Source organism: Anopheles gambiae, chromosome 2 (genome assembly GCF_943734735.2).
Source record: "Anopheles gambiae chromosome 2, idAnoGambNW_F1_1, whole genome shotgun sequence".
Taxonomy (NCBI): domain Eukaryota; kingdom Metazoa; phylum Arthropoda; class Insecta; order Diptera; family Culicidae; genus Anopheles; species Anopheles gambiae.
The window spans coordinates 32,828,964-32,844,522 of record NC_064601.1 but is presented as its reverse complement, the minus strand read 5'-3'; the positions used below and the strand labels follow the sequence as shown (position 1 = coordinate 32,844,522).

The following is a 15,559-nucleotide window of genomic DNA, read 5'->3' as shown; positions in this document are numbered from 1 at the left end:
TTCGTATTTTTCCAAGTTTGTTGGCGCGTGGCTTCAGGTAAATGGTGGAAGTGTCCCGGGTGGAAGATGAAATGGAAAAGCTGCTCGGTGGGGTTTTGGGCTATTTTTCCCCACGCTATATTGCTACTGCTGAGCCTGAGGGGTGGGTATGTTTGGCTATTTTTTGCCGAGCGCTCACCACCGCGCGACGGGCAGGTCTGCTGCTGTTGACAAATGCCATTTATTTCAAACCGTAAGGTGACAAGTTTTACGATCAACTCGGTCGGTCGTAGGATTTGTTGACTACCCCGATTTACGACCATCCAAAAAAAACGATCGTTATCTCAGGCAGACCATTAATTTATATCTATTTTATTTCGTTGGCTTCGCAATAAAGCATAGGGCAGGTTGGGTGGTGTTTTTAAATGTTTGTACTACTTTTTTTTTGTTACAGCGAGCTTTTCTAGTTTAGAGATTATTAGAATGGAAATGTAAAATGAAGCTTCTGTTCTGTCCTGTTGCAAAAGTTGTAGAACCAAGCTAGCCCAATTTTTGCACGAGATGAACGAGACACGGGACCCACAACTTGATGCTAATCAAATAACGCTGAAACCATTTCAAGACGGAAAGGCGAAGTTGATCCTCATCTTACAGCCGAAAGCGTACACTTGTTCTGTTGTCATCCCTTCCGCCCACCGGTGTGCCTCTTTCTCCTTAGATCTTTCTTTCGTTCGCTCTCTCTCTGCGATTCATGCTTTTGTCCAGTTCTTACACGGTGAAAGCCCCACGGAAAGAAAAATCAAACAAATAACAACAGTGTGTATATCAAATTAAACTTTCACCATCAAACAAACGCCCCCCAAAATCCCTGTCCCGCACTGCTGCAAAAGATTCTGCGTTCCGTGGTTCTTTCTTTTCGCATCCCTACAACCAGGCTAGTAGCAGCTCGCTGTCCAAGACGGTCGGATGGAAGGTACGGGGGTTGTACTCCCAAAGGTTGGATAACAAAATAGAAACAAATCTTGCTGGAAAGAGGCAGCACTCGCACAACAAAAAAAATAGGAAGATAATAAACCAAGTGGCGCTCTGGCGAAGTCTCGTCCGTAATGTTTTCGGACAAATATTCGATTACCGCCGTCAACGCCGACACCTTACCTTCATCATCTTTGCATCAGCGGCTCCCACACCTCCCTTGTCCGAATGTGTGGGCTGAGTGCTGCCCCGAAGTGATGCAAAAGTTTTCCCGCCGACACTGGAAAGTAATGATGGTACAGCGGTGGAGCAGCACACAAAACAGAAATGCTTATGCTCTCTACGTTTCTTTTCTTTCGAACCATTGTTCTTCGTGCTACTGCTCTATGGGTCGATGGAATCATGCATCTTTGCTTGTAGTGTAGCATAATAAATGACAGTTGAAATCATTATTCCAGAAGTATTTTTACACTTTTTTGGCACCCTTGTGATTCATCCTATTAATGTTTTTTTGTCTGTTCTTGTCTTATCTTTCCAGCACACAATCAGCGTTGCACATCTACAGCATGCTATAAGCTTGACCGCTGATAAAATGATACGAAAAATGCACCACGATAGCGAAAAGGGATCACCGTATCAGTTAGACCATCAGTTCCTTCAGCACTCATCGTCCCCTGTACTTCCACTGATTTCTTGCACGCTGATTGCTATCGAACGTTTGCCAGTGTTTGATAAGCGTGTTGAAAAACGTGTGACGCAAAAGTGCAGCTTTCTGAACCTGAAACAGCAACTGTCACACAATTCCCAGTGGGTGGAATCAAAATAACTCATCAAACAAAAAAAATCTGACCACCATTTGTGAACGAACAGCTTGCACCGAACGCGGCAATAGTTGTCGGAGGAAATGTCTTCCGGTAGAAATGTCCCCCCCCCCCAAAAAAAAAGGACACAAATGTGAAAATGAAAGCATTTCAAGTGGTTTCAACAATACCGGCGCGCCGACAAAAGAGTAAAACAATGGGGGGAACCCGTCGAAAAGTTCACCCCAAAGTAGTAGCAAGAACGATTTGCTTCGAAAGTGTGTTATGATTGGCGGTGTGATGTTTGCACGGCTGGCCGGCCGGGTTCCATTTTTTTGTGATGCTGGAGGGATGCAATTTTTATTCACGATAAACTTGCTCCCTTCGCATCCCTTCTAAAAAAAAAATCATCCCGCATACTGACCAACCGAAAACTAGCAGACGGACATGCTGAAAGCTAAACGAGAAGCTACGAAAACACACACACACACACCCGTACACAGAAGTGAGGAAATCTGGCGCACGAAAACAATGGGAAACGCTCAATGAAAAATTTTCATGCAATTGTCACAGTTTGAGCTTAAAAAAGAAAGAAATGGTTGCAGTATGATTTTTTTTGTTTGCAGCCAAGCTATCATCGTTTTACGTCATAGGGTTGGAATTCTATCGTCTGTCCGTCCTGTTGTGGTCTTCTTCTTTTTGTGTCCCTACCAAGGCCTCCGCGCGCGCCCCTTTGCACAATCCCATAGCATTCCCATTTAGTTCGCATTTTCACGTTATCTTTCCTGCTGCTGCTGCTGCTGCTGGCGAGAAATATTATCATCATAAATACTGCCACATACTGCAAGTGTGACCGTTTGTATATATGTGTGTGTGTGTGTGTGGGAGGTTAGGTGATGAATAATTCTCGACATTGTTTGCTGCAAACAAAAACGTAAACTTTGTTGTTGTTTTTTAACGTTTTCTACAGGCCATACTACTCACACATTTGCACGTCGTTTATTTCTTTCTGGGTTTCTGTACCCGCTGTCGGGGATGTAAGCTTGTCCACTCTAGGGGGTGGCATTACGGGATTTCTGAGTGCATTGCTAAAATAATATATTTCAAACTGCAGCTTTCACGCTGCGCTACGGTGTCCGTTGGTTTGCCGTTTTATTCGTTATGCGAAAACGAAAACAAACAAACGTTAAATGTATTGCCATTTCAATGTATTTCCATTCGGCAGCTGAAGCATCACCGCAGTACATGAAAGAGAAAAGAAATGTGGTAGCATCGGTCGTATCGGTGTGAGTGCATAAATTACTTGTGTGCAGTATTTGTGTGTTTTTTTTTTTGCAACACTGCATCATAATGCAACATAATATCATTTTAATTGCTGATTATCCGCGGTTATTGGTTTTCAGCTCCTTTCTCCTTTCTCTTTTCAGCCACTTGCCTTATTATTCCGATACATTTTGCACAAACATTAACATAAAACATAGGTCAAAATTGAACAATTTCTCATAGTTGAAGAATAAATTTGATTATTCATTTAGAGCTTGTGGCAACACATTCAAGAACAAATTTTCAGTTGAACTTTCTCAAATCTGACTTTGCGCACAATAGAGGTTGTAAATGGTTGCATGTTGATTAAAAAAATGCTAAAAAATAGTTTGTAGAAATCTTCTATTTGGCGTAACGTCCTACGCGTACAAGCCGGACTATATAGGGCTTTCAAGGCTTATGTCAGTACCACGCTGCCGGATAGTCAGTCCTTGCTTGAGGGAGGACGCTCCATTCTAGGCTTGAACCAATGATGCAATAAGGATGTGCAAAAAAGGTCTCTTTCTTTATACTTCTATTGCAACTGTTTTTATATATTTATTCATTTGTTATTTCATTATTTTGTTTTTCTTGAGGTTTCCAGCTTTACCTGCTTTCCCATACGTGCATCGTGGTATAATATATATTTGTTTTGCTTATTTCCAGGCACAAGTGTTTCTCCTTAACGTAAACTTAGAAGCTCCTCAACGAGTTCTTGAGCGTGTGTGCATGTGTGTGTGTGTTTAAAAAATATTTTAAATCTGCGCGCAAAAGCTCAGCCCGTGGGCAATAAGTGCAAGCGGTGACAAGTGTGAATGCAACAGTGAAAGAGTTAAAAAAGCGAAAAAAAGCTCATGATTTTAAATAATATCTCCCCCCGGTGCAGTGAACGTACGTGTCTGTGTATGTGAAGGCGTGCTAGTGTGTGTGTTTAATGAAAGTGCAGTGCATTACGTAAAGCGACCGGCAGGGGGCGGGAGGTTCCGGCTACGGTTCTCACGGTGGAACACCTCTTTGTGCGGGTGGGTGGGTGTTTCTGTGCAATAAAGTTTTCGCTGGCGGGAATTAATTCACTGTCCATCACCGGGGCACGGCGCTTCTATTGCGGCCAGTGAACGTGCGTGTACGTGTGTGTGTCTGTGTGTGTTGATGAAAATATAATGCAGTTCTTATTGCCCGGCCGGTGCGGGCGCAGTGTTGTCACTTGGGTACGGGAACAGCGCGACGCTATCGAAGCAACAGGAAACCACCGCCAACAGGTGCAGCAGCCCCAATCGGCTTCGGTCCTGCTGCGGTAAGCCCATTCCCGCGGTAGCAGAAACCACGGTTGTCAATAGCCCCGCAGTCACCACCCACACACAACCCGTTCAGTGGCCAGGCGTTGCGCCATACACAAACGCCATACGCAAGTCGGAGGAAACTAGCCAGCCGGCGCGATTTCAAACACAAAAGGTAGGTGATTGTTTGTCTGCTTACTGCTGGAAAAGTGCTGTAAAAAGGTGTTGAAGCGGTTTAGGTATTGTCACCGTAGCTGCGACGTGGGGAGGGACGAGAGCCGTTTCGATTATAGGTGTCGTCACTGGCGCTCACACCAACGCGGGGGAAATGATCTTTTTTTGGATGCTGCAACACCGAGATTTGAGATTTGGTGCAGCATTTTTCCCACAGCCACAAACCACACAACACAACAATGGCGCTTTTTTCAATTTGCCTTTCTTAAGCTGGGCCACTGTTTTTCATTTCTTATCCCTACTAACCTAATTTGAGATTTATTGGGGGGGCCCTGTGCTGGAGGGTAGGGGGAGGCTTGGGGGATGATCGTAATACTGTTGATGTAATAATTATCAAATCGCATCCAGAGGCTTGAATTGTTTGCCTTTCTCTCTCTCTCTCTTAACCAGTCTCGACGCAAATGTTCCACAGCCACAGCGGGTGAAGGAAAATGTCTTTAGGCCTATTTTGGGTAAATAGAAACATTTGTCAATCCTACGGGGAATAATTTGGCTTCAGTCGGGCTCATCCACACACACGCACACACATTCACACGAGCGCCTACTAACAAAAAAGGTCACCAATAACGATCATCACGTTTGCTCAATCTAATCTGTTTCGCTCGTAAAACTGTCATCGAAACAAAGGACGAGCGCGGGGTGGGACAAATGCAAGGAACGTGCAGGAATTCTCTCCCCTCCACACCTTCCTCCTCTCACATCATCATTTAGAGACATCATCATTTTCTTTCCCTTTTCCCATTTGTCAACCGGGGGAGCGCGAGGGCGGGAGGGGCGGGAGTCCTTTTACGTTTGCGGGCATTTGTTTTGGAACGAACGAGCGGCCGACTAATAAATGGGATCATGTGTTAGAGAGCACCTCGATAGGAAATATATGTTGGTTAGAGGCAATAGATTTTCCCTTTCGAGCGGTCGTCTCGAACCGCGCCGCTTGCACGAGGCGTGCAGTTTAGTACCTTTGAGGGAAGTAGAAACAGCTTACGGTTGGGATTTTATGGTGCAGCAGCGTTTAAGTGCTATTAGGGCTTTCGAGGGAAATAGGAAAACAGATTATTTTACGTTTTAACATTTTTTTGCCTCCGTGCGCATCACATGGATTACGTTTGAAATATGAAAAGTTTGAACCCCTGTCCAATATTATTCTAAAAAAGAGGAAAGCACGGTCACACAATCGAAATGCATTTACTGCTGCATTTTAAATTGAAACCGAAAAGGACACTGTTACTACGCGCACACCGTGAGCACAAGCTGATAAATCATGTCACGATGCCGCCATACCTGGTTGCGATGGAGCAGCCGATCGTTCACACACCGGGGGCTGTTCGGTAAACGTTGCTGAAGGGGTGCGGCCCAGGGAGGTCGTCGTCTAGCCCATTAGTTCTATGCCATCTGATTGGCACGAAAGAAAGAACGAGCACATCACGAGAGGGGTACGATTGTGGTGCTGCACGGTTCCCCCCGACCCATTCTCGGACCCGGGAACACAATCGGGTCACGTTGGAAAACTCCTGGTCGTCCTGGTGGGACTGGGTGTAGTACATAAAACAAACTAACTACCGATAAAACTCCGTCCGTGGGTGTCGCCTGCAGTCACCGTGGTACACACATCTCGGGAAAAAACAGACCGACAAAAAGGAACAAAAAGGGTTGGCACGCTTCGGTGGCGGTTAAATGTCACCGACGGAAGGTAATCAATAAAGCATCTTTTTTCTCGACTTTCGGTCGGCCGACCGACCTTTCCATGGGGTACCATGGGCGCTGATGTGTTGTTGCCGGATCAGCACTCCCCCAGCACTCTGCTCTGCACGGTTCGTCTCGCTCGTTTCGTCGATCGCAACATTGACGGACGGGTGGCAAAAAAAACATCACCCATTTTCCCACGAGCTGAAAACGATTGCAGGTTTGGGTTGGATGGAGAACCGCAAACGATTGGGATGGGCTGGGTTGGGCTTACCTCACGTCGTGTGCTGAAGGTGCCAACAAGTACATCGACCAAATCCTGGCGGGAATTCGCTCGAGGTTTTTGTGCGGTGCAACGGGCCCCAACTGTGGTCAAATATGAATCACGAACATGCAGTGTTCGGTGCTGGCCTCCCTCTTTGCTATGAAGTGGTGTGTGGTTTTGCAATTGACGAGGACGAAAATGAACTTCGAATGAACATTGGGAAGCGGGGGTTGTTGGGGGTTTCGCGATGGCGCCGCGGTTTGGAACGAAGTGTTGCGGGCAGAACCAGCGTGTTACTTTGTTCGTTCCGTGTCGTGACTGTTTTGTGGTGGGGGAGGGTCGATATTTGGGGAGTCACAGTCACGTAAGCGGGAAGAATTAGTAAAGATGCAGCGAGATAGGCACTAGGTGATTGTTTTCATTCTACGTTTTGCTGGAGGCAAACGTTCTTGTGCTGATAGGTGAAATAATATGAAACGGCAAGATCGTGACGGGTAATCCCCGTTTTGAGGAAATTGTTTTACAATTAAATACTGATTGGTTTGGGTGGCATCAATTACTAAAACGTTGTTTGTATTAGAATTGCCCTGCTTGATAACCTTTGACAAAGGCCTGTAGGAACACGGTTCACAATTTTTAGTTGAAACATGGTCATAGATTTTGCAAGAATGTAATATTACCGATTAGAGTAGTGCCTTGGAAGCTTATAGTCAACAAAATGAGAGTAATGACAATTTTTTAGAGGGTTGAATATTAGCGCAATATTGACTATAGGGAATACTTAACTTACTGCACTGGAACACATAAAGCCTGTAGCTAATCCTGTGGGATTCAACTCACTCACTCTTTGCGCTGACTATTGACTTACTCTTTTGGGATCTTCCAGCCTTCCAGCGACCTACTGCTAGTGATGGGTAAAGTACGCAAAATCCGGGGATGACTTCGATCCGCCTCCGAAAGCTTTGAAATCGACTCCGGATGGTCTGTTTGGAATCGTCCTTAGTCGTCCGGTGTAGGAATTGGAATCGTCCGGAGTTGGAGTCGAAGTTAGAGTCATCCGGATTGTAAGTAATTTGGAGTAGGAGTCGTCCGGAGTCGAAGTTTAACGATGAAAATACGACTTCAACTTTGAGACCAGAGGACTTTGACTCCGGACGACTCCGATTCCGGACTACTCAGACTCGGGACAACTTCGACTCTGCATGGAACTAGTAGTTCAGATTTTAGGTCTCACTAATAGGTCAAACTGTAGGATTCTACCCACTCTTTCGTCATGCCGACTAACGTTTCGTTCTTTAGGCATTTTAGTGACTCACTTTCCGATATAGTGAATTTCCAGTAAATTGTGAAAAAGTGAATCATAAACAAGTGAAGAGTAAATAACGTAAAGATTCATATAAACTGTGTTGAGTCCAGACATTCATTTGCTGGATTCTCACTCACACACTGACTCTCAATAAGAGCACATATTTTTAATGAGAATGTAAACAATTGAATCAAAATAATTTTCTTATTCAGATTTTGACCCATCATCATGAACATGTGAAAATGACGCTTCTAATAACGTTTAACACTAAGAGCGCAATCGAAAAAGAAAGAGAGAGGATGAACTGCAACTTACTCTTCAAATGCCTTTCATTGGAAAGAATAACTATTCCGACGATACTAAGTCTGAGATTGGTATCGCACGTACGCAAAACATCAATAAGAGAAAAGCAACAGGAAGTATAAATCTCTATAAAAAAAGATTGTAACCATTTCCTATTAGGCGGAAAAAATAGGGCCGGCCGCTCAGCGCTCAGCCTTCGCTTCTGTCGGGGTTGGCTTGGGAAAGATGATGACGCAGAGATATTGGTGTACATATTTATGAGGATCGAATGTTTTGGATCGCTAACTTCGGCGTAAGGCCTGCTACTGATAGTAGTATTCACAAAAAAAAGATCTTACTCTCCCGCCTACATATACATAATGTTTGCGTCCGAAGCAAAACACCTTTAGGCCCCCGCGGCATTAGTGGGTACTGGGAACGACGGCACCGGTGGACAGTGGATTGGCAAGGAAAATGCTGCACAAGTTGCTGCGGGAATTGACTTTGATTTTCTCTTTGGTTTGCGTTGCCCTCCGTGTGTCTACCGCGTGTCCTTCCGCCAGGTCCATCCTTCGAAATGGCGATTTTTCCAGCCAGACGTACTCTAGTGGTGGCTCGGAGGAAGGAGTACGGGGAGCAGTGAATCTTAATGTCGGTCTGCGGTTTTTATTATTCATTTTTTTGTGAGACTGTATTTTTTTTTTTTGCTTTGTACACCCACCGTTCCTCCGGTTGGTTCATCAACGGTGTTGGTAAATGTCGGTGTGTTCGCTCGCCTCTAGCACTTGGAACCGGTCGCAACATGAACGCGGGTCGTATTGCGTATGTTTATGCGTACTTTATTTTAGGGCCAAAAATTCTAACGAACTCCACCCCGACTCCGGGTGCCGATGGTGGTACACACTCAATCATCGATCCGACGGTTATAACCGGGAGCGTGAGGGAGTACCGGTGTTTTCTTTTTTTCCTTTCCTCACAAGCGCTTCGCTGTGTCGTGTCGGTTGGGTGGGTGGGTCGAGCGAAACGATTGATTTTTAGCCCAGCTATATTGGGGTTGGGCGGCACTCTCCAGCACTGCCTGGCTGCTACTAGAAAAGGGCAGCACCGATCATGTGCGGGGCGTATTGATTCATTTGAATACGATTTGCATCGCAATGAGACGGTTGGGCGAACGAAGTAGAAGAAGAAGAAGAAGCAAAATAAAACAGTTTCTAACAGACGGAACGAATCGACCGCCGATCCTTGACTGCGTACCATAGGCGGGACAGCTTCGACTGGAACGCTTCGAAATTGTCAGTAGATGGACGGTTGGTTCACCGTATGACGAGATGATTCAATATGCTGACTTTTTTTTGTACGACGCTGCCAGCTGAGTTGAGCGGCCATCAAGTAATGAAGTTTGCTTCCGATTGCTGTCCGTTAATGTAATTACATTAAGCTTAAGGGCTCGGTGTACCGACGGTATGCACCATTCCCCAAGAGTTTGAGTTCTCTTGTAGTTTTGTTTGTTTTTCTCTCTTCTCCAACAGCAGCAGCCTGGGCTGGGCAGCAAAGTGTGCAAACGGTGTATGTATTATTCTTCAAGATGGAGCATACATTAAGCTTGCTGGAGATTAATAAGAATAATAATAATTTCATACTGGCGTGTTCTTCTCGCCTAAAAGACAAGATGTCGTGCTCTGTACCAAACCGAAGCTGTGTTCGATTTAATTAATTTTTCGTGCACCACCACACTCATGGCACGATTGGTAAGCCCCCTCGGGGGGGATTTATGAACAAATGCGCTTTCATTAACTTTAAAGCTTTGAAAGGGCCAGCAAGCACACAGCAAAGGCGTGCAGATACACCGAAACCCTCCCCGTTGGTTGTGGAGCAGATGAACCGATAAGTAAAACGCATATCCCGGACCACAATCGGATCGGTTGGGTAAGCTTTCGATAAAATTATTCATACGGCACACACTCACACAATCTTCTCTCCAAAGCCTTTTTTGGTCTCCCGGTATTGGTCGTCTTCGTGCTAGGTCTTACGTTTGGCTTCAGTTTTGTAAACCCTTTTTTCCTGTTTCTGTTTTCGTGATGGAGTGTGTGTGTGTAGATGGGTGTTTCTTCTGTTATTGCTAAGACCAAAATTGATGGGTCGGTCGCTTGGTACCGGGAGCTTCATTATACCGGCTGTGTACGGTCGGTTAACCGACGACGGGTCTGGGTTTGTCAGCGGCGACGGGACGCGTTGCAGTCAATGAGTGTCCGAAGAACGTGACGAACATGCCGAATGTGCTCCTTGCTATCCGGACATGGAAGGGCAACCAGTGGGCATACGATCGAAGGGGCATGAAGCAATTGGACAGATCGGTGACTGACGCACTGAGGGTACAGGGAAAGTACGGCGACATTTGGTGGAATTGGAATTATGAACTTGCTGCTCCGGCTCCAGTGGAAGTGGGAGAGCTATGCGTGCCGCCAAGTTGTTGGGAGCTTTTCTCCCCCTAACCGGTATAACCCACGGCGACCGTACCACACCGTACGCATCGCCACGTGGAATTGTGTGTAGTGAAAACAGATCGATTCGATCATTATGGTTATGGTCGCCCTAGCACACGAACGCCCCGAGGCTTGTCTGCGGTTGAGAGGTATACAAGTCGTCGACCTTGCGGTCGCCCGTTCGCCTCTGGGGTTCGGCAGACATAATCGAGCGGTTTATTCTTCTTTGCTGGCCTTCCTGTTCTGCCGAAACTTTCTGAAGCAGACCGCGACATGCATTGGAACCCTCGGTTTATCCCTTTCGAAAAGTACGAGTATGCTCCAGATCATGCTGCGGAGTTCAAGATCAGTTGATTGGAACGATGATGTGATGTGGCTGTGGGGTTGGGCTGTTTCCCATCCTATCTTCTGTTCGACAGCGGTAACCCTTTTTTAATCCTCAAAACCACTATCCAAAATTAAGCGAACATGTTCGCTGGTGCTCGACAAGCGACGCAGTTTATGCTAGCGATAAGAGAGTGTGATTTTGCATCATAAAGCAGAAACAGCGAGCGCACACTGTGGCGGCGCAGCAGTTTGGTTGTGTGAGATTCCTCGGTTTCACTGTTTTCTTGCTCTTTTGGCCATGCATGAAGACATTCCGATGACTTCGGTTCGACAAACCCCCTTCTTGTGTTTGTGTGTGTGTATTCACACTGCTAATGTTGGCACTAATGTTGGCGCGTACATCGAAACGCTTGGGCAGCGTTAATAAGTCATCCTCTTTTACTTAAGGCCCGTGTAATGCCGCTCATGGTACGGCGGACGAACCCGATGGGGAAGGGCATCGATGTGGAAAAGTAAATGCACCTTACCTTCTTTGCTCGATTGCTTGGAGGAATGGTCGAAAGTATGTTTGGTGTTGGAAATGCTCGCGGTTGCGCGCCCGTGTGTGTTAATGCCAACGGTCGAACTTCAATCAATGTTTACTGGTGGGGACACGGATACTTTCGAGCCGGTCGGATTGTGATTAGCGCTATCATAATGTTTAATGGAATGATTCGTTTCGTTTAACATTCATGGCAGGTCGTTAAATGGACAGGGTACACCAGGACAGCTTACTTTAATAATGAAAATTTGTCAGACTGCAGCGCTTAAAATTAAGAGAAATTGTGAGGCATAATTAGTGAAATGATGATGATGATAAATTTAATATTTGATTGGAAAGTTGTTTACTAGGTTTTACTAAATATTTGCCTTATTTCTGTTACTCAAAACCTTTGAACATGTTAATGTAGGTGATGATATAATCTTCTTCTTCTTCTTTGGCACAAAAACCGCTGTCGGTCAAGGCCTGCCTGTACCCACTTAGTGAAGTGAGCTTGGCTTTCAGTGACTTATTGTTACCATAGCAGGATAGTCAGTCCTACGTATGGGGACACGGTCTATTCGGGACTTGAACCCATGACGGGCATGTTGTTACGTCGTACGAGTTGACAACTGTACCACCAGACCGGCCAATATAATACCCACCAGACCAGACCGGGTGATATAATACATAATAATATTTTGCTTGTTTTGCTGCTTCCCCGAATATCACTTGTGTACTATAAATCACTTGTGTACTAGTGATGGGAAAAATGAAGTTTTCGTCGGAATAGAATCCGGCTAGTTCCGAAGTTTTCTGGAATTTATTCCGGATAGTAGGTCTGGATTCACTTTCCGGAATCGGCTCCAGAATCATAATCTGTACCGGAATCGAAATCGGCTCCGGAATTGGAATTGGCTTCAAACTCAGAATTGGGTTCAAAATCGAAATCGGGTTCAGCATCTCCATAAAAAGCGACGTTCGGATCGAATGATGCTACGTATTGATAGTCGCAAAGAATCAAACTTTACTTTTAAACGATCCATTCTCATGGAGATTCCCGGACTGATTTCGCTTCTGAAACTCTTTATTTCAATTGAAACTCTGAATCTTCTGAAACTCATTCCGAAGCTAATTCCATTTCTGTTACCGGAAAAATGCGATTCCCAGGTCCCCTCCGATTCCGGAGCCGATTCTGATTCAGGTATCTATTCCGATTTCAATTCCGAAATCGTCTCCGGAGTCAACTCCGGAATCGGCTCCGGAATCAAAATCGATTCCAGCATCGGAATCAGCTCCGGAATTGATTCCGAACACGGAATCGGAATCGGGTAGGTCCGATTCCGAGCTCCCACCACTATTGTATACAACAAGCGCCGCTATAAAATATTATTTACGACATTGCGTGTCGCTGGTTGTGAGTTAATTGAATCAGGTGTCAACATCGTTAAAAATTCAATCGTTGTTCAGTATCGCTTATTCCACGTTCGAACATTTATCGCGCAACATCCGCTTAGTAAAAGAAAACAAACAATAAACCACTGTAAACGCGAGTGAGTACTGCACCAACTTCTCGGGGTAGCGTCGATGGTCAGAGTCATGCTGTGAACGTGGCTCGTCGTCTCGTTAAGGCAGGCCCGGAAACGGCGAAAGTGATCGTGCTCTACTCCAAAAAGGCCGGAGCCCGGAGTCGTGCAAAACCGGAAACAGAATTCGCCAAACCAATCGACAGCCATCACCGGTGTTTGTGTGTGTCTTTTCCCCTTTTACCAAGACTCCGTGGTGTTGCGCCCAGTCCCTCCTCCTCCCTCTCATCCCGCAAAGTGGATGCGTTTGAAGCGTGATTGATTAAAATTCATTGCGTGCAGAACGCCATTTCCCTTTGCCCCGTGGGGTATTTTGAACAATTTTATGGAATGTCATCAACTCCGAGTGTGTGTCTGTGTGTGTTTCGATGTGTTTTCAATCCGTACATCTCTGCCCGTTCATCCTGTTTGGATTCCATTTGGAATGCAAGAGGATGGTGGACACCTTTTTTCCACCCATATTTGGGCCGCCGTGCATGGGGGAAAGTCGCTGCCGGCCGAACCAATCCCAATTTGGGCGGACCTTTTTTTCATTTACTGGGACTTGGGACGAAAAATGCTATGATAGCAGTTTTAAATCGATCCGCGTGATACATGTACCGGGTGTAATCGGAGGGTGGTTGTGTAGGGTGCCAGCGATCTATCGTTGCACATTTATTTCGCATTCGATTGGTCGGGATGGTCCCGCTTTCGGAAATGTACTTCGGGCCATACTTCCGATACGACACTGTCACCGGTCCTTTTTAATCAACTTTCCCGTTCCGTCCAGTGTGGTGTACGTATGTGTGCACCTCGGGAAACCCCGGAATCGCTTTATTGGTTGGACTTTTTTCGCCCTTCCTTCTCCTGTTAAATCCCATTTACACGCCTCAAACCATGTTCTAGCTTGCTGCCAGATGCTTGCACAGCGTGGATTTAGACTGAAAAAACAACAGCACGTAAACACGTTTCGAGGTTTTCAAATTGTACCCGATACATTACGCTGCCACAGGGTTGCCCGAAACGAACCATATCCCTCACCGTCTTCCCGGTCGCTCACAACAACCGTAGAACGTGAAACAGTTCAGTGATTGATTGGATAAAATTGAAAGTTTTCCACCCATTTCCGTAGTTCGTTGCGGGGTTGATGTTTGAAGCCTTCTTTTTTTGTGCTGCTTCTATTTCGAGGATGACCGCTCGTTAGGTGTGTCTGTGTGTGTGTGTTTTTTTTTACTTTTCCACACCACGAACACGTATCCATAAACTTTTTGATTGAACCATTTTGGGGCAAGTCTATTTTCGAATTTGGTTCCACTACGCTTCTGTGTTTTGGTACGGATTCTGCTTCTGTGCCAAAAAAATTGGCCGCAAGTCAGGCGAAGCAATCGTGCCCCCATCGGGCTTGTTAGTAATTTAGTTGTTAACTTCTACTGCCGGCATTTTCGATTGATGTTGTTATCGTGCTGTTGAATGTTTTGCACGGCAACCATTTGTTGCGATCCCCAAAAAAAAAAAAAACGCGCTGTAATGCTGCATTGTTGTTGTTGTTGTTGTACTTTTGTTCCGGAAGTAGATTGTTGTAGCCATTAAATTGATTGATTTGGCTTTGCCGGTATCGCTTTAAACGATAAAAGCGCTCGTTGAAATAAATAGCTTTAAAGCGCACGTTAAACCCTTAACTTCATCTGCATTGTAAATAGCAGATGTGTTTGACGAACAGTAAACCATCACCATTTCCATCAGCATTCAATCAACAGTCGTTGTCCTTGGGCCCAGCATTCCAGCATCACCCGGATGGGAAGGAAAAAAAACATGAATAAAAATTAAATTAAACGGGAGAGCCCGCCTCACGGCCTTAATTTGTTTGCACTCAACATAATCCTGAAGTGATGGTGTTGCCTCGAATGTGTTGTAAAATATGGTACTCGAAACAAACACACACACACACATACATCCCGCAACTCGTGTGCCACTCAAGCCGTGTTAAGCCCTTCGCCGGCCCACCAAACCGGAAGCTGGTGCGCGTGGCCAAATCATCGAAACACATGCAAACTTTTGAGCGAAAGAACAGTGCGAACCAAAACAAAAAAAAAAAAGTAAAAGTATCCCTCACTCCGCAACGGAACCGATGGGAGGGGGCCATCCTCTTGTGCGTTTGCTTCGCAAATGCTCCATAAAGCATAAAGCCCCGAGAGCCCGGTTGTTTCGGCGGTCGGCTGGCGCGCTTGGCTCCACCAAAGCCCCGGCAATGAGTTTGTAATTAAATTTTAATCTGATTTAATCACGCTGTTGCATAATTTAAGACCCATCGTTTAGGTGATCGCGCCAACGTAAAGCGCCAACGGGTGCGTTTGGAACGTTGGTGTATGCATTTGTACGTGTGTGTGTATGTGTGTATGTGTGTGTGTGTGTGTGTGTGTGTGTGATTATGTTTGTGCATAAGTAAGGGCGTTCTCTTTGGCGGTGGTAACATTCAAGCCCTTCCCGACGCAGGACCGCTTGGGTACGGGTTGGTGAAAGAGCGGCATTGGAAGAAGCTGGAGTCGATGACGACGGCGCAACCCCAG

At 45.7% G+C, this 15,559-nt stretch overlaps 1 protein-coding gene across 6 annotated transcripts in view; it reads left to right on the top strand.

Annotated features, from left to right (window-relative positions):
- The window catches only part of LOC4576873 (uncharacterized), a 136,710-nt gene that overhangs the window by 14,623 nt on the left and 106,528 nt on the right, over positions 1–15,559 (top strand). For 5 of the 6 annotated variants that reach the window (XM_061642446.1, XM_061642444.1, XM_061642449.1 and 2 more), the window contains one exon: positions 3,720–4,505. The gene's annotated coding sequence lies outside the window, so the exon portion shown is untranslated. Of the gene's footprint in view, positions 1–3,178; positions 3,571–3,719; positions 4,506–15,559 lie in introns of all 6 variants that reach the window. The other variant, XM_061642448.1, reaches the window with a different exon arrangement.